Below are 24,534 nucleotides of genomic sequence, written 5' to 3' on the forward strand. Positions count from 1 at the left end.
GTAAATCTAAATGAATTTAGACTTGAAATGGCAATGACTAGTTAAAAAATATATTTTTCTAGTTTTTTAAAGTGTTTTATGTGAAATGTGAATAAAACTTAAATTATTTTAATAAAAAATTCATTTATACATTTTTAATTCAAACTATTAATGATTTAAAAAAAATGCCTGTGGCGTACACTGTAGGTAAAGTATTCAGCTTCTTCGCTAGCGTTATTTCTGCCACTCCCGCTCTCCCCACAAATCAGTAAATTGAGTGGGGGGTTTTCCCTCGGATTTCAGTTCGTTTGTTGGCCCCCCCTGCCTTTAATGGCCAGCAACGGGGCTGCTGAACCGGCGGGCGAAGAGCCGCGTGCGCCAACCTGATACTAAGAACGCCATTATTTCTCGGCGTCCCCTTCCCTTCGCCCTCCCCTGCTGCCGTGCGGCCGATGGCGTCCTCTCCAAATGAGTTCCCTCGGGAGTTTACTGGAGACGGACATCGTTATCCCCCCTCCGCCCCGCCACGACTCAGAGAGCCTCCCTTCCCGCCCGACTGTGACGTCTTGCTCTCCCCAGCCTGGCCCATGCAACCCCCTCCCTTTCCCCCGAGGGACGCTAACTCCGTCTTTAATTCTTAACGAAGTCTCCCCGAGGCCATTTCTGTTATGACAACTCGGGCTGATGTAAGATTGATGATGTCTGGAGACCCCCTCGCTCTCCACTCCTGCCCGAGATGTTCTGTGACCGCATCAGCCCGACAGAGACTTCTCACCCGCACAGCAAACCAACTTCGTGGGCTGCGACGTGGCACTTATTCATGTGCGACGGCTTACGAACGAGTCACGAATTAAAAAATAAATAAATTAAATAAATTATTATAGTTTTACACATAGTTAGTTCCTTAGAAACAAGCTTTAAGTTAACTTTCAGAAAGTTCCATATATTTATTGCCCACCTGATAAAAACTTTTCTCAGAATCATACGAATTTTAATATTGATCCAAACATTCAGGCAACATGGTTTTATCAATAATGATAAACATATTACAGTGTCCAAATGACACTATAACCAAGATGCGTTATATATTTATGTACGTTTTGAGATAACGAATAAAAAAGCTAGATGCTTGGTGAACTACTTGCAAAAATATTTTTAAATCGTGGATAATTTTTGTGTGGTGAACTTTTTTCTCCAGATAGAAAAAATTAAACATTTCATTGATTTACACTTTCGAAAAAATTAAAACATTTTTTTTAGAAATAAGTTAATTACGGTTTAACAGATAAGATTTATAATTACTCTTAATACATTACAGTATGTTAAATTATAAAACATTATAATAATTTTTAAAAACATGTTTTACGTGTAACATATAAATTACTTTATTTTAATATTTTTTGTAAAATGGAATTTATAACTACATAAATTAGGTTTAGTTGAGTATATAATGTTCCAGGAATAAATTGGATAAACGATAACTTTATACAAATTATCCATGAACAGCAATGCAACAAATACCAGTTAAACCGGTAGGATTTTTATAAAGAAGTGGTGGACAGAAAGCTGTCGATCAGCTACATGCTTACTTGTTCAATAATTCCATGGAGTAAGAAAAATATAATTGTTTAAGAAAAAACTACTATAAATAAAGTTCTTTTTTAATGTTGAACTTCGTTAATACTTTTGTACTAAAAATAAATAATTATATCAAAATTTTTAAATTTAAATTAAATTTAGATTACATTTATATTTAGACCGACAATAATTTACGTATAATCATAAAGCTACATGTGAGATAAAACCCCATCTGCCACTTTTCCAACAGCAAGTTAAATCACACAGACAGGTATCCACAACCGATTTCACATCACCCACCATCTCAGAAGAAAACAGTTATTTTCACTCTGTCATCCTGGCAAGAGCTATTTGTTTATAAGTCAGCCTTAGAGAATAGTTTAAACACTTAAAAACTGTTCTTGAAGAAAATTAGTATTTTAAAACCAAAATAAAGCCATAAATCCTTCCTTATAACAAAATAACTTTGAACCTTTCCCAAGCAAAACATTGATTCCACAAATTAAAGAAATTTCCGAAAATATGGCCAGACATTTCAGAAAATTAGAAATTTAAACAACTTTCAAAATCCAAAAATACGATTGGGTCGACCCTGAAAGCAGTTAAAGACAAGAGTCCAGCTGAAGATATTGCTGGTGTTTACAGAATACCATTTTTATGTGACAAATTATACATACATTTATACATTATATACATTAAACTTCATCACCAGTATCAAAGCACACATTAACCACTACAAAATTAAACCCTTCGATTGTCCTTTGTAATGTACGCCTTGCAATCAAGCCAGAGCTTCGAATTTAATCAATATATAACTATGGCCAACATGCCTTAGTACAATAAAGTGTAAATTCGTGAGCATAAAATTTTGTAACAGCCATCAAAAAAAAAAAACCGGCAGTATGGTTACAAACTGAGCAGAATTAGAAGAGACCAAGGTGTTAAAAGATAAAAAAATTTCTTATCACCAAGAAAATAGTTTTGTCGAATATATTGTTTGCCCATTTACGTATGAAGAACATAATAAAAATATATTTTTTTTAGTAACTTAATAAATTGCGTTTAATAAGAGACATTGTTATTTCATCGCCATATGCGAGAAGACAGCACCGAAATAGACGTGATAAATGGCTTTATCATGTGTATAGAGAAATTAACCGTTGTAACGGTAATTGTGATACAAGGTATTGGTTTTTTTCACGATTTCTAAACTTAAACTTCATAGTAAAATATGCGTGTTTTTAATGTACACTTCTTCCATTAACCAAAAATTTTTTGCAAACAACCACATTTTATGAAACTACAAATAAAATTTTCTAAGTGAACACACACAATAAATATAATAATTTTAATTGTGCTTTAAGATTAAATATGTAATACAAAATAACATTACTGCCTTATTCAATCATACGCAGAAAAATAAAAAATAAAAATAAATAAACTAGAATTTTAGCGAAACAAATAAGTTTTTGAAGTGAAAACTTCTATATACTAATACATATCTTATTAATACGAGTCTTCAGTCCCTGTACATCAGTGCTGTGCATATGTGAATCAAATGTGTGTATGCAGTAAAAAGTGTGTATAAAATATGTTAATATTCTCATATAGATATATAGTTTGAATAACGAAGAATACTGAGTCTTTGTAGCAATATAATCTACAAATTAAGAACATCATTATTTATTTTTTTAATATCTACAATTATTATGCAATGCATATTTCTAGTAATTAAGAAGTTATTTTACTAACGTGATTAAACAAATTTGTTGTGCGATAATATTTTTTCGTAAAAAAAAATGCGAAAAATTCTCTGATTTTTATCAAAAATTAATTTGGATATCCAAAAATAACAACTGTTTGTTTATAGTTTTAAGTTTTCACTTCTGTCGGCAGTCCTCATGATTGCTTCGAAATATTTTTTTTTGCATTAGAATAATTTGTACAGCGGGGGGTTTCTGTTTGAGTAAAATATATTATATGTTCATTAAACACGTGATGGCGTGTGCCCGTGTAGGCTTGGATCGCGATGAACGTTCACCAGAAGAATATTCAGCGAGTTGTCACGGCTCTGTCGAAGGGATCGGAGCGGAGGTGGCCCTGGTAACATGGCCCCTCGTTTTCCGGGTCACAGACTCCACCAGTCGCTGCACAAATAGACCTTCCCCCCTCCCCCCGGGCAGCCGACTTGCCCGATGAAGTATCAAATAAGCTTCGACCTGGAAATGCCGGCCCGCATGTACCGACCCAAGTGTGTGTGTGCGTGTGTGTACAATAGCCCTGCGCCCGACACGCCAATTACTGCCTCTGCTCTGCTACAGGTATGTCAAGATAGCAGCGGTCACTACCCCCCTCTCCTTCCGCGTCGTTCAGTCCTCTTTGCAAATTATGCCGTTTGTCACCGCAAACATACGCGCGCCCTCCAACACTGCCGCGGGCAAGCGCGCGCAAAGTACACAGAGTGGTGGAAACTGATAGACCAGTAAATGTTGCCACGTGGAGTTATATTCGTTGCCCTTTCATTGGTGTTTGATTTGTTAACAGGTTTGTTTTACGGTACTTAATTATTTTTAATGAAAAGTACTTACATAACAACATAATCGTCAGTTTATTAAATATACATACTAGAGGCTATGTTTCTGCAATATTTCAAAATGTTTTTCTCAGTTTCAATGCGGCCAAAGTGTTAAGAATGTTGTCTAGTAAATGCATTTATAATTTTAGAAGGAATTTAAAAACATTCTTTTTGAAAATGACATGGCAATGAATTTATAGTTTGACTGGCGCAAATGGGTAAGTTATGTCCTGTGAAGACATCATCTCTTTTTGTATAGTTTAGTAATGGAAAAAATTAATTCACCTCTTCGATAAGGTTTGAAGATATAAAATAACCATTCTGACAAAATATTTTGGTAGCAGAGTAACAAAAATTCGGTCCTTGAACCTTTATTATTTTTACTACATACATTAATGGTTGTTTGTATCAAAACTAATGCCAGACAAAAGTTTCAGAATGTAAACCATAAAGTGGCATGGATTAAATAGTGAGTTTACAAAATAATATATAATAAGATGCAATATTTTTTGTCCTTTTACCACAATTCCCCCCCCCCTTTTTTTTGTACTTATATTTTGTATGTATTTAGGCAATTTTTTATATACTTCCAATATTAATTAATTTTAAATAACTATTAATTAAAAAAAATAAAATTGTCATATACTGTCGAAAATAATTAAGTTATGTACAAAAGGGATGGTGAATGATATATTTTTGAAATAAATAATATTTGTAAATTTAAACCTATTTACAAATTAAAAATATTATTATAACTCTTGTTTTTATTTATTTTCGGAGGGATATTGTTAAAAATATATTTAGGTAACACTATACCCTAGCTCTTTAAATAAGTCGTGGTGATAATCAATAAAAATTAATGGAAATTAATTTATTTTAAAACTTATACTAGGGTTGTTAAAAGACCTTCAATTACAAGGTATGAAAATAACAAGGATTAAAGAAAAATAACGCATTAAGATAACCACCAGATAACCTAATTCTTCACATTCCTCGTACAGAAGCAAACGGAGTTTTTTAAAATTACATTCGTATTTTATTTTCGTCTAAAGAAAAAAAAATTTCCCCATCACATGATGGTAATATATTTTTAATGTTTTAATTTGTAAAAAAAATATATATATATTAATTTTTTTGATCACATCTTTAGCAGGCACTGCCAAAGAAAACTACCAAATTTTTAGCCCGACTACTGTTTGCGGGCTACGCAATACACTTTCTGTAATTACCACAAAATTAGACATTACTCGTTTACGAATATGAGGACACACGGGCAGTAAAACACGGGCTTCAAAAAATTGAGATGATCTATATTTATTGAAATGATTCAGCTTGTTTGATTGGCCATTTAGGCTAGTTTGTGTCCCCAGGCTTCGTGGTGGGGAAAGGGTCTTAGTACTGGGCGGAAATGGAGAGAAGTTTATGCGGGGGCTCATTGTGGTTTTTTCACAGTTATGTTGCGAAGGGAGAACACAACACCCATCACCTACTTAGTTTTGAGTCGAACCGAAAACCTTTATCTACATAGTCAGACATTCCCACCTCTTTTAGGTATATTTCAAGAAAATACTATGTGTTGCAGCCGTAAATTTGTATTGTGCTACTTCCGGATAATTTTAAAATAGTATTTAGTTTTATGGACCAAATACCCCAAAACCAAACTGGTGCATAAAATTCAGTAATGGAAATTTTAGTTTAAGTTTGTTTATGGGCAACCTCCGACTAAAGAGGTAGGTTAGAGATGGTAAAAAAAAAATCATTTTCCATTTTTTTTAAATAGATCGAATATCCCATCTGTATTACGTTACCATACCTCGTTAGAGGAATACCTAAAAACTTTCATTTAATAATTTTTATAAGGCCGACTATAATTGTAAGGGATGGAATAAACAAGGGCTGGAAGACCGAAAAGATGCACAACTTCCATAATATGTCTACAATAAAATCAATTAAAATAGTTTGTTAACTATTTAAATATTACATAAAACATTTTCTTGAATTTTTTTTTGATAATACTAAAATTTTCTGCAAGGGGTTGATTAAACATGTGCGCAAGTCTCAATAATATCATTATTTCCGTACAATGTACATTACTTAATCTGTTCTTAATTTTGAAAATATTTTTCATATTATCTCCGCAGTATTTAAAAAAAATTATACAACCAACTATTCCTGTAAGGGATGACAAAAACAGGGATTGAAAGGGGGAAAATACTTAGTACGCACACTATCGAATCCATTTAAATAACGTGTAAAACAAATAATTATTATCTAAAATTTGTCTTTAATAATTTTTGATACAACCAAACATTGCTCCAATGAGTGCAAGAAAAAGGGGATAGAATACATAAACTTAGAACTTAATAATTAGTTACATTATCAAATTGTTTGCAATTCATTATAAATCTTCTAAATATTATGATAAATTTTGTTTGAAAAAATTTGTATAAGATGAACTATTTCTAGGAGTTGATAAAAACCAAAGTAAAATAAAAAAAAAAAAATTGTACCGTGTACACTATTATTTGCCTTTTAATTTATTTTCGACCCTCTAAAGATGTATCAGAAATAAATATAGAAACGATTTAGCATTGCTGCCAATTGTGGAAGTAACTAGGGTTGAAGAACAAAATAATTCACATTTACTTTATTTTCAGATTCATTTCAATAAATTATGAACTTTCTAAACTATATAAAGTATTTGGCTAAAAAAATTAAACATTTGAAAACACAGGGTTTGAAATAATGAAAACAATTTAAATATTTTATTAGGTAAACTATCAAATTCGTCACAACTAATCTTATATCTTGGTACAAAACAAATTTGTGTACCATTTATGAAATATCGGGCATGAATGAAAAAAAAAATCCTTGGTAGGTACAGTATAAAATTCGTTTGAAGTTATTCCATGCTTAATGCATTAAATTAAAATATTCGTAAATATTCGCCACATATAAAATTACAAATATTTAACGATAATTTTGGAGTACTGGAGGGATGTTATGTGCATTAAGTTCTCAAAATATTGAAGAAGTTCCTGAAATGTTCCAAGTGTTCAGAATATTCCAGGATAAGTAGATACTTCATAATCTTTCTGCACCTGTAGGCTGTGTCGTATGTACTAGACTTATTTAACGAATAAAAAAATTCAAATAATAAGTAAAAGTGATCCCGTGAGTGGCTACAAGATCATCTGTTATTTAAAGTGACATAAAATGGTAATACTTATGAGCTTCACTTAAGAGCTGTACATATTTGCTCTTCCTCCCCTTCTAAGCTTTCTAATACAGCTCTGACATCATAAAGCCAAAAATTGAAAAGGCATTATTGTTTTATTATCTGGTTTTATTTAGCATGTTTCTGCATACAACTGTGCGGACGTTGACGTCCATATGCGATTTAAAATTAAACAAGACATCTTCTGTATAATAAACATATACGGCAACTTTGGCTGGTATTTAAAAAATTCTGGGTAGCAGATTGGGCAAACTTATTCTGGTATTTTCCAAATGTAAAATAAATTATCCATACCAACCGAAAAAAGGTTAACTGCCGACTTGATAGAAGTTTATAGTGCCAAAAGGCACACTTTTAGAATAACATTAAAAACAAAGCAAGTGACTCCCTTACTGTCATAAATCTCGATCATCGTGTAATCACTCCAGGTTCCGACCTCAGGTTTGTGTGTTCTGTTTTAAACTGCGTGATCACGGATGTTATGAGGAAGAAATTGTTTACGTTATAAACTGAAAATGTTGCTCCAAGAGTTCGTGTTGGCGGTAAACTGACCCAGTACTCGCAGGCGCACGAACATCTCCTGGTGAATTGCGGGCTGAGTTCTCCATAAATTGGAGGTGGACGTTATTTGGAGGGACGGCGGGGACCACTGATGTGTGGCGGGCCGGCACGTCACCATCCCGCTAACGAGCCGCACTCCCCCCACCCCCCTGGTCAACCACGACCTCTCCACGAGATTGCGCGGCTCTGGCTGTCCCCGGGGGCCGCCGAGTAGCTCTTCCAGACCCAGACCCTGTGTCGTAACGTACGTGGCTATTTACCGATATGATTATCCGAGGCGTAACAAGCCAAGTCCCGTCTTGTTCTGAAAATGTACTTTAATTTAAATTTTGGACCACCATCCAGTGGCAAACGACATTATTTTTTAAATTTTAGGTAAACACATGTTGTAAACTCAAAGCACATTAGTTCATTTTAAATTTTAGTCATTATAAAATTAAATAATTGAATTTAATAATTTAACAACCTTGGAGTGATTAAGGAAATTTTTTTGGAGAAATACTAATTAACTGCTAAGACCAACAAATTAAGTTTTCGTCACATCGTATCTTAAGTCTCTGATATTCATGAATGTACACAATTATAAGAAAATGCCGTTGTTTTAAAGTTTTAATTAATGGCCCAACTCTTATTACCCTATCTTGGAAGATTATCCGAGATTCGTCCCAAAAACCTTTAAAAAAATCTATATTAATCTAAGTTGTACAAAGTTTTAATATCTACACTTTGTACATAGCAGTTTCTAGCGTTGCTCTGTTGCTAAGCAACAAGCTGGGAAGGTCTCAAAAGAAGAGAGCGTAGGCAATGAACTGACTGGGCAAACGTTTCAAAGATAATGGAAAGTCACGGTGGAGAAATTCTATTTATCGAGACTAGAACCATGTTTATGAAGTAGTTTTTGAGCCTAACCTATAGATTGTAGCTTTCATGATATATTATAAACAGAGAAAAAAAAATTTATAAGAAGAAATGCATCTGCTACTATCAAGAAAACCATACAGTGAAAGATCATTTTGATTTATTTTGGGAGGCACATATTTTGTGGTGACATGTACCAGAATGTAAGAGTTTTTTTTGTTTTGTTTTGCACAGTTATTGTATTCTACTAAGCAATTAGTGGTCAAGTAGTTAAATTGTCATTATAAAGTCAACACTTTGGATTTGCACCTCCTGTCCAAAATATTTTGCTAGAGCATCACACATCACACAACGCATGGTTTCAGTTTCTACTGTAAGAATCGCAGTTCTTCATCTCCCTTCATGTCCTGTGGGGATAGTTTCTGATTGTCTGGAACCAGAAGAAAGTCACGAGACACCGGCGCATCACGGAGATGTTTTGAGACACGCTCGAGCACTGAATCCTACCGCAGGCAGCTGTGTGTGCCGTGTTCGTGTCTTTTTTAAAATTTCGTTAAAAATGCCTCATAATGATCGGTATTTAATTTGAGGTATCAAAACCCTAAGAAATAAATAGCATTTATTGTTATAAGCTTCTTGATTCGACCAGTAGGGTTTACTAATTTAAAAATTAAAAATAATGAATATCAAGCAAAATGTATTTAATGGTATACTAGTAAACTGCAAGATTTTGTGTGTCTGGTGATTTGAAAGCAAGTCAATAACGTAACTGGAAGTTTGTCTTCTCACTATACATCAAGATAAGTACTTAACGTACGGCTTTAGAGGTCCAAAAATTTCTCAAAAACTCAAAAAAAAAATGACGAAGAGAGACTTAATATGAACACTTTTAATCTTTGGAAAGCCTGACGTAACACATAATTTCCAGAATCGTGTTTGGAAATTTTGAATTTGTATAGAGTGGACAATAAATTGGTTTAAATGTAATGGTTGTTCATCTTACCCTGATGTTTATATAAAAAATAAACCTTTGTCTTTAAAATTAAAGCGTCACTTATATATTTCAAAATTTTAATATGGTAATTGTGTCTATGAAAAACTAAAACAATGTTTTGACATTGTTCAAGCTAAGTGGCGTAAATATTTTAGTAAACGCAATCTTCATATCTACCTGTTAGAAATTAAATATGAATGCATTTTTCAGATACAAATATTTGAATTTATAAATACATAAAATTTACTACATACATTTCTATTAAATACTTATTTTATTACTTTCAATAAACATTAGATAGTAAAATTGACACTAGAACAATATCCCTTGCAAAGTGGGGAATAAACAATGTATTTTTAGATAAATCCTTGATAACAAACGTTCAAACAGCTATATTCTAGTTTTCAGAGATTCCCAAATTTTAAAATGCTAGTATGAATCCTTAACTAAAGGTTCATGGCCGATTTTTTATAATATTACTTATTTTCCTATACTTAAATAAAGCTTTCACCTACGATTTCGTCCGCGCATAATTTGTGTTATTGCCAAAACATTTACGTAAGTGGAACATAAAAACAGAACACATAAGGTATTAAATATTAAAAAATTTTAACACAATTTATATTAAGATTTATAATATTTTTTAAAAGGTGTTCATGTACTTAAATTATTTTTAGAACATTTATGATTATTCAAATAAACAACGCCAAGTAAAATTTTTTTTATCACAAATTGGCTTCACTTTTTAAAAAAAAATTAACATTTTTGCTAAGAAAATTTAAATACCTGTTTAAAATAATTGTTGATTTGCAGTACTTATAATGTTTTAAATAACTAGGAAAATGTTATATTATTTCTTCACGATAATAGTTATGTAGCATTTCACTTCTGTTCGAAATTCTTTAATTTTTTAAAAAAATTCACTCCTTAATGGTTGCCAACATTGTGGAAGAGATATTTTTCCCAATTTCCAAGTTTCTAGGACCTGTTGTTTGATGTTTGGCGTGGGAATGTCTCTCAATTAGTCTACCTTTGTTTATCTTTACAAACAGGTTTTTCAGAACTTAACTCTTAGCCTCGAAAAAGTTGTTAGGAAAATTAATAACGGTTCGAGGGAAAGAATTAAAACTATAATTGTCACAGTTTTTTTTTTATTTTAAGGGAATGTTTACTATTTCTGAAATTTTTTTCCAGCACTATATCAAATTTTGGCTACGTAATCATTATAACCCATATATTTATTGTAATTAAAAATTAAATCAAACATTCTATAATTTTGGGTTCCAAAATTATTTGAATGATTTATTCGGCAAACATTTTCAGTCAAATTGCTTTGACAAATCATAATTAAAAAAAAAAATACTATGCTAACCAAGCCAAGTATTTAAAAAGATTACACGTTACAGTAATTGTAGCAGGGCGTTTTTCTGTAACCAAGTGAAGTGTATTATTTGAATATTGATAGGAAGTATACATGATCTCATGTAAAACCTCCACACCAACAGTCCGCCTGAAAGCCACTGCTCAAAAGTTCATACTGGAACCGTCTTCAAGGAGTTAGATAAAGGAGTTCAAGGAGTTGGTGAATTCAAATGCCGTTTAAAGTGTTCAAGAATGTTGCGTGTTCAGGTATTTATTTACCTCTACTCTTATTTAAACATGGGGAAATAAATGAAACACATATTTAAAATTTATTTTCATCTGAAATTTAAAATAAAAACTCTGTTAATTCATTATTAGGCCAATGGCTTTTCTTTGCCAGATTATATCGACTAAAGTACTTATTGTTAGCTTTTAACGTTCTGTGTTGTATTATTTTTATTGACTAAGTTCCTTCAATGGAGTTCTTCTGCTGTTCGATATTTAAAGGTTGAACTTTTTTTTCCGTGCGGTCGTCGTTTAGATACTTGATTTGATCCATCGTTGGTTGTGTTTTTCTGAAACTAACTGATTTATCTTGTTTTATGCGACTTTTTTAAATTCAGTTAATTTTTTTTTGGAATTTTTCCAAAAACGGCAATGGCATATAAAAAAAATATCAATGAAAAAACGTGTATTCGAACCATTTGGAATATTGTATAACATTAAGGATGTCATAAACATTAGGTTTTCAAAATGTTCCAGACATTTCTAGAAGTTTACAGAACATTCCAGAAGAATTCGGTACTTTTAAATCTAACTACGCCTGTAGTCTATGAAAAAAAAAATTCTTTATTTCGTTTGCAAACGTTTCTGGCCTTAAATTTGTTTGCGATTGCCAATATAAGAAATTAAATACAAATGTTACGCATAAAAGATTTATTTACAGCCATAAACTTTGTTAATAAATATTTTTTAAGACATATTCAAACTTAATAAATAACATAACTGAATATTACTGTTAATTTCAGTATATTTTCAAAATTTTGTCAGAAAACAACGCTTACCAAATATATCCCACTAATGATAAAAAAAAGTCTTTATATTTTCAAATTAACGTCCTTTGTGACTACCATAATTTAAATGAGGCGGCTACGATTTTCGAGCATTACAAAAATTCCGATCGCATGAGGGGAATAGTTAGGTACATGGTGGGGGGGACCGGTAAAGGAGGGGAGTGCTTCAGTGGCGACGCCACTCCAACGCATGCACTAGCGGTCGAATGGTAACAAGGTAAAAAAAAGAGGGATAGGTCCGTAGCGTAGCATGATATATATGCTAGTTTTGGGGAGACGGCAGGGGAGAGGTAGAAATGACGCAGCAGTGATGCTACGGAATACTCTTAACGCTGTTTTTGTTTTTCTACTCCTCAGTTTTTGTAACGGCTAACGATTGACGTTACCATATTTGTTTTGTTTTATTTAAAATATCTACATTTTATTTATTCGGGTGAAAAAGAGTTATTGACTTGTGCAATTAATATTCTATGAAGCATTAATTTTTATTTGAAAATGTGATTGAAAAGTTTAAAAGGATTTATAAACATGTGACACAAACTTTATAAGTCTAAATTATGTTAATTTTTTTGTGTTATTTTATTCTTTCATTTTATTCAGTGGGAGATCGTAATTTAACACGATGCCTAAAAATAATAAAGAGGCAGAAGCAGATATGAGGTATTATCAAAGGCAGCATGGGAATATACCGCCAAAAGAGGCACCAAGATATGCCAGTGAACGGATACGTGAGTATGTACAGGACACAAAAAAATTTCTTTTATTTTCATCTGAGATCAACATACATCCTTATTATTCTCAATAATAATCTATGGATCTATGGTCCAATCAAAAATTCTAATAATTTATCTCCATCTTTACCTTCTAAGCAGGAAGTTTTACTTTTGTCGCGCTTAGACTCAACGTAGAATTTTTTTAGATTAGTTAATTCTCTCTATAAAAGACTGAGAAATATGAAATAGGGTTTTTCAGCAAATATTAGAAACCAAGTGCATGGAATGATTTTTATATTTTCATTAACTTTCTGAACTTTTATCAGCACACGTTAAACCAAAAATAGTTTTTAACTATCTCAAAAATGTAGCAATATACCTTTTAGTATTGTTGTTTTATTAGTTAAAAAATGAGTACCTGTGTCTCAGGCGCTATATCCAAGGACGAGTGGCCAAACTGTACTCTGCTATCGGGCATCGTGTTGCGTAATCGCTTTAACAGTTATTGTTACATTGAGGTCTGTGGCGCTACAGTCTGCTTATGGCTACTGGAACCTACGCCTTGACTCTTCTTCGACTCCTTGTCTCGAATACCACGTTTCCTTTTTATTACGACTTAATTCGATAGCAATATCAATTAATGACATAGTAATAAATTATAAAGTATCGCAAATATCTGTAAATTTGCGTATTACCATTTTCGCTACAACAAAATATGCATTTAAAAATTATTGCTGAACTATTAGCTACAAAAGACATCATTTTAGTTAAAAGAAAATCAATAATTTTTTACTAGTGCCCAGACATTAAAATTATATTTAAAAACTTTTTGAAGGTACACACCGTATTAACATATTCTGAGTAAAATGCATTTATATGGTTCTGCGTATACTTTAAGGACCCTTTCATATATTTTTTTCTACCAACGATAATTTTAAAGTAAATATTAAAAATACTGAGAAATTTTTATATTCCTTTTTTGATGTCTAAAACCCGACTATTCATTAAAATAAATGCATAAAAATCATTTCGGAATTTTTCATAAAAAGAAAAGCTCTTCAGTAGGAATTGTCGGGGATAACAGATTAAAAAAGCTTTGTGCCTTCACTTTTTGTAGTAGAAAATTAAATAAAATCCCAAATATTTTACTGTTTTTTTGTCACCTTACTTCTGTGTCTTCTTCACAATCTTTGCTAATATTAAGGTATACACGAGATCGTGAACAAATAATGTTATAAGAACAAAAAATAGCCATGCTACCTCAATTCTTGCTTCTTAATAAAAAAATTAATAATATTTATAAATTATAATAATAATTGTATTTAAATGTATCAATTTTATAATGTGTTATATAATTATTTAAATAATGTTTTTTATTTTGTTTTCAGAAACAGAACGCTGGATGTCACTTTGAACAACACTCAAGAAACTAACGTAAGTAATTATGTTTCTGAATATAAACTATTAATTTTTAAAGATCCCAAAAAAATTGTTTTTAATGTCACTTGTCTTTTCAAATTTTAAAAAGTTTTTTAAATTTTACGTTTTGTTATAAAGTGCGTCAGAGAAACGTTAAATTTAGTAATCAATCTATATAAATATAAATGAACGTTTGTTTGTTTGTTACATGTGCGTTACTGACCAATTTATCTGATCTCGATAAAATTTTACTTACTTAACCTTTGAAACGCAAGAAAGATCCCTGTCTAGGTGAAATTTTGTAAAACAACCCATATGCTCCTTATCCCCCCTTAAAAATGATTTTTTGTACTTTTTTTTTTATGAAATCTAACACACGTTGCGTTTAACTTAATCTCTTGAAATTATTGGAGAAAGTCTGTACCTCCATTTTAACATTGAAATTTGGTACTTCTTAAAGAAAAATTAAACACATAAAATTCAAATTAAGAAAAAACCACTGTTCAACATATAATTAAGGAAAATTTTGTAAGATCACTACCAGCATGAAATTTTGAAAAACCATCCTCATTCACAATTCCCACCCTAAAACAGAAATTTGACAACACTTGATGAAATTTTTGTTTTCTTTGTATTCAAAATAACGGTAATTTAGTTTTTACAATTAATTAAAAAAACGGCCCACTTTCAAAAAAAAACACCCATGCCCTTTAAAACTGAATTTTTTACTTTATGATGAAATTTTTCACACTTGCCTTTAAAATTAAAAAGAATATAACTGTCTCTCTGACCAATTTAAAAGAAATTCACACATACTTCTTTCGACATGAGATTTTTGATAAACCATCCTTAATAATCCTTACTACCCATTAAGCAATATTATGGTGTTCCTTGATGAAATTTTGTAAAACTTGATGCTCAAGTAAAAATAAAATTAACTGTCTACATTTGATTAAAAAAGGTTTCGCACGAAATTATGTATATCTTATTTCGAGTAACCACACCGTTATACCTTTCCCACCACTTAAAGTAAAGTACTGGTACAACTTGATAACATCTTGCACACTTGAAGTTCAAAAGAGGAGGGATACTACTGTCTAAATCTGATTTTCAAAAAAAATTAAATATTAATGAATACCCTATATATTTTTTTTTTTAAAATATGCGCTATCTAACTTACTCGCCCCTTTAAGGAGAATTTTTCACTCCTTGATGAACATTTTCATATGTAATATTAAAAATTAAATGTCAATTACTGTTAAACATACCCTTTTTCCTGGCTACACGAAGTTTAAAATTAACTACCCAATTTATTTACTATCTCTTAAAACCATTTTTTTTTGTGGAATTTTTAAAAAATCGCGTACATAAACAAGGGGGATATATCGTAAATATCCAATTGAAGAAATAAGTTCACCGAAAACCGTAAATTAAGAACACCATCACCTAAATAGTATTTTTAACCAAATATTAAATGAACACATGAAATTTTGGTGTACTACTTTCCTCCGGCTTTCTCTCCGCTTGCCCCCCCCCCCCCCTAACAAAACAAATATCACCCTGTCCAACCCCTTGAAACTGAATTTTTGCAAATATTAATGAAATTGGGCGCTCATGACATTAAAATTAAGAAGAAAATTACTCTCTACATACTACTTAAAAAAATTCCCCTAACCCTGTGTTCATTCCGGGAATCGCAGGGTACTTTAGCGAATACGAAATAAAATTAATAATAGAAATATTAGGCAACATTTGATACAGAAGGAAAATATCTTTTCTTATTGTTACAAAATTAAAAACATGAAGATTATTTGAAATGGTTATATTCGGAATCGAAATGTATTCGTTTCAGCACTGAGAAAGAACGGCATTATCTTAGCATCTGTGTGATCAGATTTTCAGACAACTAACTATATTAACACTGTAACCACCGTATGATACCTGTAATGCAGTAAAAAAAAAAATACAAAATTTAAGTCAGTATATAATGATGCGAAAATTTGTTTAAAAAATAACAGGACAAACCATATTTGTCATGAAACACCATTCCGAAAGACATTTTTATATAAACATAAATTCAAAGCATTAAAAAGGGGCAGCCTTTAAGTAGATCACTGCACTTGCACACTTTGCGATTCATTGAACGATAACTACTTAAAAAATTAGCTTTTATCACCCAACAGTGGACTAGCAGTGTTAATAAGTCACAAGATAAATTTTAAGCAATAGACATATTGTTAAATTGAAGAAGAGCTTCAGAAGATAATGAAGATGGATAAAAAATCATATCATTATGTAATATTAATATGTTAAGTCGTAATATTATTAAATTATTTATTGAAACATTTTGAAATTACTTTGTTTGAAGTGCAGTTTACTGAAATATTTTAGTGGAACATTGATAGAAAATTTAATATTTTGGTGGAACATTAATTTAAATTGAAATATTTAAATTATACTTAAAACGTTTTAAGAGAAAATCAATGGAAAAATTAAGTATTTTAATATAATAATGTATTTATTAACTTTCCTTCAAGTCCAGACTACCAATTGACAGCAAACAGTTTTATTTACATATATGTATGTATATATATATATATATATATATATATATATATATATATTTAATGACGTTTACAATTAGTGCATACTAGTAAATATATATTTCTTTAAACTTAAAAATATACTTGTGTATTTTTACGCTTCAAGACCTAAGTAACAAACAAAAAAAAATCGTATTTGTGTAGAGTCTGTTCACCCTCAAAATAAATATCAAAGAAAAATTAAAAAGTAAGAGAATTTACTATTATATTATTAAAACAAACTTTTAAATTAATTTTAAGACTATCTTCTTTAAATAGTTTTAAAGGAGTTGCTATTTGCGTCTGTTTGTTTTGTTCGGTTAATTCTTATTAACACACAATGGATTTTGTTGCGGTTTTCATCATCATTTAGAAAATTCCTCGCTAATGGTTTATGTTTACAAAACATTTATATGGAATTTAAAGATAGAGAAATATTGATAATTGGTAATAAAGTCATAAAAATACAATTTAAGGGAGCATACACGGTTTACACTGACTTATACATGACTGATATAATAAATTCATTTATTACAGATTTGTAAGTCTTAAAAAGGCCTACAAAAGAATCCGCAAAAGTATGTTTCTATTTTATAAAGATGACTCACAGTAACCTTTTTTGTTTTTAAAAATTGGTAAAAAGTAATGTGTTATTTGTGAAGATATTATGACGGTAGATTTAATAACTAATAAATATTCAGCATTTGTTTTGGATAAAAATTTACAACAGTTCATTTTCAATCCTTTCAGCCGTGATTTTTAGCGCAATATTATTTAATAAGAATATTTTGTTATTACTTTCTTGTAAATATATTCCAATTTTACTTATATATTTATACAATGTAATGATAAATATATTTAGATGTATATCGTTGAATAAAACTTAATAAATAAAGGTAAATATGTAGTTGGGCGGTATTTGCGAAAAAAATGTAAAAAATCCGAAAATACCTTTATTGTATGCTCTTCAACATCCTCTTTTCATTAAAAGTGGCAAAGATAAGAAATTCCAAATACTTTAGGAGATATCGAATTTTTAAATTTCATCACAATACTAGTGCATTGATGTAGCGATTACCATTGTTTTTTGTTTACGAGTATCTACTTTTTTTTTTATTGGATAATGATGTCACGTGATTGTTCGTGATAGGCCAGAATTCAAACGAACCAATACGTGATTATTTAGTTCATTTATTGTTTAAAACGGTGTTTAATTACCGCCTCCAAATTAGGTGAGTTTTTAACGTTTCTAATTTTAAAGTCTTATTTGTTATTTTGATATTGTTGCGCAAGTAATAAGTAACAAAAAAAATTTACGTGAGTTGTAACTGTGCATCCTTTGTTACGGGTTTGTTAGGTAAGGTAAGTTACATTATAAATAATTTAAAACTAAAGAATAATTAAAATTAATTCACATTATGTTTAATGTCGGCTTAGTTTGAAAGTATTAATAATGTAACTGACCTGACTTATCAACCATTTTATTAATTACGCATTCACGATTCACGTATTCACGATCACACGGCAAAATAACAAAAATGGTTTCGCTGGAATGGTTCCACAGGTCTTGTATTGCAAAATTAAAAAATTCGATAACTCCTAAAGTATTTGGAATTTCTTATCTCCGCCGCTTTAAATGAAAAGAGGAAGTTAAAGAGCATAAAAAATAGGTATTTTTGTATTTTTAACATTTGTTTTTCGCAAATACCGCTGAACTACATATGATGAAATTTAAAAATTCGATAACTCCTAAAGTATTTGGAATTTATTACCTCCGTAAATTTAAATAAAAAGAGGAAGTTAAAGAGCATATAATAAAGGTATTTTCGGATTTTTAACATTTATTTCGCAAATACCGCCCAAGTACATATTTACCTAAATAAATAATATTTTAATATGTTAACAGCCAGACTCCAACGCACACTTTTCGATAGTAAATAAATGTGTTACTTCAACAATAATACTTGCTTTTAGTTATTAAAAATTCTGCTAAAAAGACGAGTTCTTTGTATCATAATTCGAAATTAATTATAGGCCCTAAATATTTAATTACAAGTAAAACAAAGATGTAAAAATATTACACATATTTACTTCATTTATACCAAATAAAAATATAAATTTAATAAAATAATAACCAAATTTTAAATATTCGGTTTTAATAATTTGAACAAAATTAAGTATTATATTATGTCCGCGCAAAAAAAAACCACTTTATTTAATTTTAACAACTTATTAAGTGTGGGTAATTTCCCAGTTTAATATAATTGATATTGTTATCAATTTTGAAAAATCTGTAGTTTTGAATGTAATATGCAATATTGTGGCGAGTGCGTAATGTAAATATAAGTCAAGTACAACGGGCTCTGTAAAGCGCTGCGCTGTTGTCGCAACTCAGTTAGCGCCGGCCGCAGGAAATGTTTACACGGGCCGGCAACATGATTCAGCGGCAGCAAAATCGCTTCGCTTGGGCGAGATGTGTAAACACGCTCTCGGAGAGCATGTTCCGCTGCCTTCCAACACGTTGCTGCGCCCTCGCTTCCCCCTGCGAGGGCGGCTAGCCCTGCGCGCAACGAAGCGCGGCGGGTTGCCGTGCGCAGCAGGGGACGGTGGGGCGACCACTAGCGCACTGACTCACAGCTCGTGCGTTGAGTCGCTGCGAGCACCAGCAACAGTTCCGTAATGGCACTTGACAAGCTTAAAGACACGAGCATTCCCGCTTTTTCACCCTGGGCTAAGCTCTCAGAGCGTAGGGTCTCGAAGACCCCGATTCACCGAGAAGATTTGGAATATAATTAGTAACGATTACTGGTCATTTTCCTCCGTGGTGCCGTCAATTAGCTTGACCCAGGCCTAAACTGAATTATGCTTCAGTACCCTCGGGTGCTACATGATGCGTTAGCTTAGTGCTCACAGTCTGGTGACGCGTAAGTGCCGTGAAAAACTCTAAGTAGTGCGGGCCAATCTTTGAAGTGAAAGACTCCCTCCTGAAGTTCTCTTTGTCGATCCAGGATTGGATTGGTGCAGAGTTTGCACTCGGAGAAGGTAGCCCAAATGCTTGGAGCACTTTCTGAGATGATCAAACGGAGTGAGCGACAGTACAGCTCCGGTGCTAGGCTAGAAAGCCAGGATAGGTCCCTGCCAATCCATGAAGTTTCTTGGTGACTGAGGGGTCCTAGCGTAATGTGATAGGTCGAAGTGGGTGGCAGTTGGTGCTTTTTGCTTGAGCCAGCTTGATATCGATTCTGTAACATTTGCTCAGATCTCTCACCACCTTCTTGACTGCGTGAACTTGTCCATTGGTCAGTCGGGCGAAAGGGCTTAACCGGTAAGAGTGCTATGTATCTGTTATGATCTACTGTAGCAAAGTTGACTTGAAGACCAAATACACCTGTTCTACTCCAAATACCATTACACCACAGGTTTTTCCTTTACGCCCTGGACAATCTTGTTACCAAGAAATAGATTAGGTCTAATTTTTTATTACCATCTTTTTAAAATAATTGGCCATGCACGAAGAATAAAGACGTCGAGAAAAAAATAATTATTTTTGACTCCGAACCACCTGGACACTGATTTAAAGCTGACAAAGTTTCAGAGTTATGAGTGCGCTTTGTTCGAAGACGTGATTCTCACAACCAAGGACCCAAGAAGTGTTGGCCCAAGACGAGATTCCTCCGGCCGTGTAACTGGGGCAGTGAGCGTGTAAAGTGGCTGAACACCCGCGCGGAAGAGTCGAGCGGCAGTCGGGTGATTGATTAGAGGCGGCGCAGGTAATTAGTGGCCGCGCGGGCCCGCGATGGTCGGCGGAGATACGGCAGCCGCGACGACTGACGGCGAGGGGCGACGTCGTTCCTGATTCATGGCGTCGGCGCCGACACCCGATAGCGCTTTTCAGGTCTCGTTCTTGCGTTCGTGCGTGACAACTAGTGGTTGCTGACTACGCTTGGCTCGCGGCCCAGCCTGTTGTCCCTGTTTCTTTTTACATTTTCCACAGCACACGAGTACATTACCTTCACCATTCAGCAAACCTCACAAGACCCTCAGTCACAAACATGACGGCAACAACACACCAGTTGGACATCAACTGATAAGTAGTTTTTAACTGTTATCTTTAAGGATTTCGTAACGGGAAATCACATTTTATTATATTTTGACGTAATCAATAAAATATGTTATTTCAATAATTCGACCTTTCAGACCACTTTAAAGAGTTCTACTACCTCGTATATTGATATATTTAATTGACACGTTTTATGTTTTACTTGCTGTTCGTGGTTCTTTACTGAGCTTTATCTAACAAGTTAATACTTGGTTGGAAAGCGTTGAAATTATCAACACACCATATTCCTCGGCACCCTATAAATTAGACCTCCTATTCACATGTGTGTTGTTAGCAGCGAGTTAGCGGCCGTTCTTTACACCTCCAGGAGCTTACGGGACTAACACGTCATCCCATAACATACAATGTAATGAAAGAGCAAGCTCTTATTTGAATCTAGGATTTTCTAAAATTTACGTTTTTCACTGAGAAATAACTTTAAAAATTGAATAATATGTTAAATTAGAGAATAGATCTTTTTTGAAATGTTATTATAGAAAACTATAATATTTCCAATAAATCTAGAAATTATTATTTTTCGTTTTAATATTGTAAAGTTTTTAAATAGTTCAAAGAGAAACATGACTGACTTTTCCTCTTAGTGTTTTAGGAACATGAAATGAATAAAATATAGATACAATATGATTTTTAGAACATGGTTTATTTAATCACAGCAAGTGGACCTTCGTTGAAAATTCCAGTAAAATTAAACATAAAGATTTTATACAAGCGAAACTTTAATAGCTGACAAGGGCTAAATATTCTAAATATTTTTGAGTATAATTATTCACGCATTTAAATAAATAGTTCACAAAATATAAATAATTTTCTTTCTGTTACAAAACGAAAAAAAAATTAATTTTGTCATAAAAAAATCTGCCTACATCTAAGTACATAATAATTATATAAATGTTTAGAATCTATGTTATAAGATTTACGCAAAATATTTGTTAAGATATATTTTTATTCATTTGTATTTCGTAACTAAACTGGTATGACGTCTGAATGATGTTGAATCAAATAATAAAAAAACTCTTGTACTTATAACCACAAGTTAAAAATTGAGTAAACTCATCTATTTATTTAATACACTTAATTCTTTAAAATAAATAATTAACAAATAATTACAAGAATTTTGAAACAAAAAATTCGTCAAGAGAAAACATTTTGCAAAAATTTTAATATATAGTGTAGTATAGGCATGTATTTATACATAAGCTGAGTAACTTAGTATTTCCGGTTCTATCACATTGTAAAAATGACTATTTTTCATAGAGGAACTTAAATACAAACAAATTTTATATGGTGGATGGGAGTAGGCCTACGTAGTATTTATGTAATATTTTTAATTTCGCGTTAGCAAAATTAAATAACAATAAAGCAATACCGAAAATTAGCTTTTAAGTGTGGGAATGAGATAGGGGTAAAATATAAAACTAATGTGCCTACATTGTGTTTTTAAAAACCCAAAACAAAGGACTGATCTATGAATTTAAATTTATTAAAACAAAAAGTTAAATAAAAAAGTAGAAATAATGAATTCTTTTAATTATTAATAAAATAGAATATAATAGGTTATTTAAAAAAGTTGGAAACTTACTGTTCAAAGGCAGGAATTGACCCTTGGGATCCGACACAAAGAACATAGCCACAGATTTTAAAAACACTTTAAAGTCATGTAGAATCTTGGGTTATGATTTTTGTAATCCCAGGATTGAAATGAAATGTTATGTTGTGAGTATTTTAATCATTATTTTTACTATCATTTAAATTCATAAAATATATTTTAGAATAGTTATGTTATCAAGTAGTTTTATTTGACACACTTATTCCTCCATTTCCACAAAATCGACTATACACAGGTAAGTGACGCCACACGAGGTCGGCTGTCTGGACACAGGCTCGTGGGCCACGTGCATGTGGCACGCACGCACGCACGCACTTTATTGTATTTATGTTGCTTATTAAAATACAACTTCCATGTGCTTGAAGATGTTTAACTTAAATATTTGGAAAATATATATATAACCGTTATTTCACGTATCGTTTAACGTTAAAAAAAACACACGTGCGAAGTGTAATTGGCTGGCTCACATTAAAAAAAATTCTGTTACTGATCATACGTTTATGTGTTTTCCTCCAAAAGCTTAAAAATACTTCCTAACTGAGTTGGACCTGTTTTTGTCCTCCGAATAAACGTTATGTCAGTGCACATATAAATGTTATTGAATAAAATTATTTATGTATTGAACGAAAACTAGAATAATATATTTTGTATTCATTAAAGAATTAGAGTGGCCTGAAAAATTAAAGCAAAATTTATGAAGGTATCAATATTAAAGTGATTATTTAGCTCAAGGAGCCGAGTATTTTTGGTTAGGCTACTTTTATTGAATCCTATTGATGATAATCAGTTGTAAAGGAACGCAATATAATTGACAGGCGTATTATGCACTGATACACAACACGAAGAACAAAACTTTGATTTATTTTTTTATTTTGTATATCTATAGTCTACAACAGCAAAGTTTTGTCTAAGCCTTAAATTAACTTTTGATGTACAAGAAGAGAACTTTGGGGTGTAGCGAAGTCTGCAACATTTCCACATATATTTACATGGGAAAAATTCCTTTTATGCAATAATCTTGCGGTATTCAAGTGGCTGTTACAGTTACAGAATCCAGAGAGACGACTTTCTTAGTGGATTGAACAGATACAGCAGTATGATTGTTTTATAAAACAAGATGAGGTTAATTTAAGAGCAATGTTAATTCTCTCACCTGAAGACCTTGCAAGGTAAACTGCAACCAGTGCGAAAGGGGAGAGAAAAATGATAGAATCGAAGATATTCGGTGAACAGCCATAACTAATGCCAGCTTGGAGGCCTTCACAGCAACAAGAACCTGACACGAGAGAATGGTACTGGACGTCTATCATTGCATTACATATCCAGTGACCAAAAGGCTGTAAAAGCTTACTGGGCATTTTGGAATTTCTAAAGGATGGTGATTGGACTACTAATGAGACCATGGGAGAGTCAAAATAGAAGAGTAGTTACCATGCAACTACTTTTTTCCGAAGAGTTTAATAGCAGATGTGTTGAAGGAAATCTGTTATGGTACCTCTGGCGATCATCTAGGGGTGAACAAATCTCTAGCCAAGATTCGTCAAACGTAAGTAATATGGTTTGAAGTGTCGCCAGGGTTTTGAGGTTTGGTGTAGTCAATGCGAAGTATGCTTGGCTGGAAACAGTCCACAACACAGGAATCATAGGAAAATGAGGGCCTACAATATGGGGAGCCCCTTTTTAGAGGATAGCCATTGATATCACTGGACCATTTTCCAAGACTAAAGATAGTAACCGATATATTCTGGCTGCAATGGATCAATTCCTAATCAAAAAGCCACTACCATTGCTTTGCACCAGTCAACAACTTCATTTGTAGATTTGTGGTACCAATAGAACTTCATTCAGACCAAGGCCACAATTTCAATTCGACAAT

This window comes from Bacillus rossius, chromosome 5, assembly GCF_032445375.1.
Source record: "Bacillus rossius redtenbacheri isolate Brsri chromosome 5, Brsri_v3, whole genome shotgun sequence".
NCBI classification, from domain to species: domain Eukaryota; kingdom Metazoa; phylum Arthropoda; class Insecta; order Phasmatodea; family Bacillidae; genus Bacillus; species Bacillus rossius.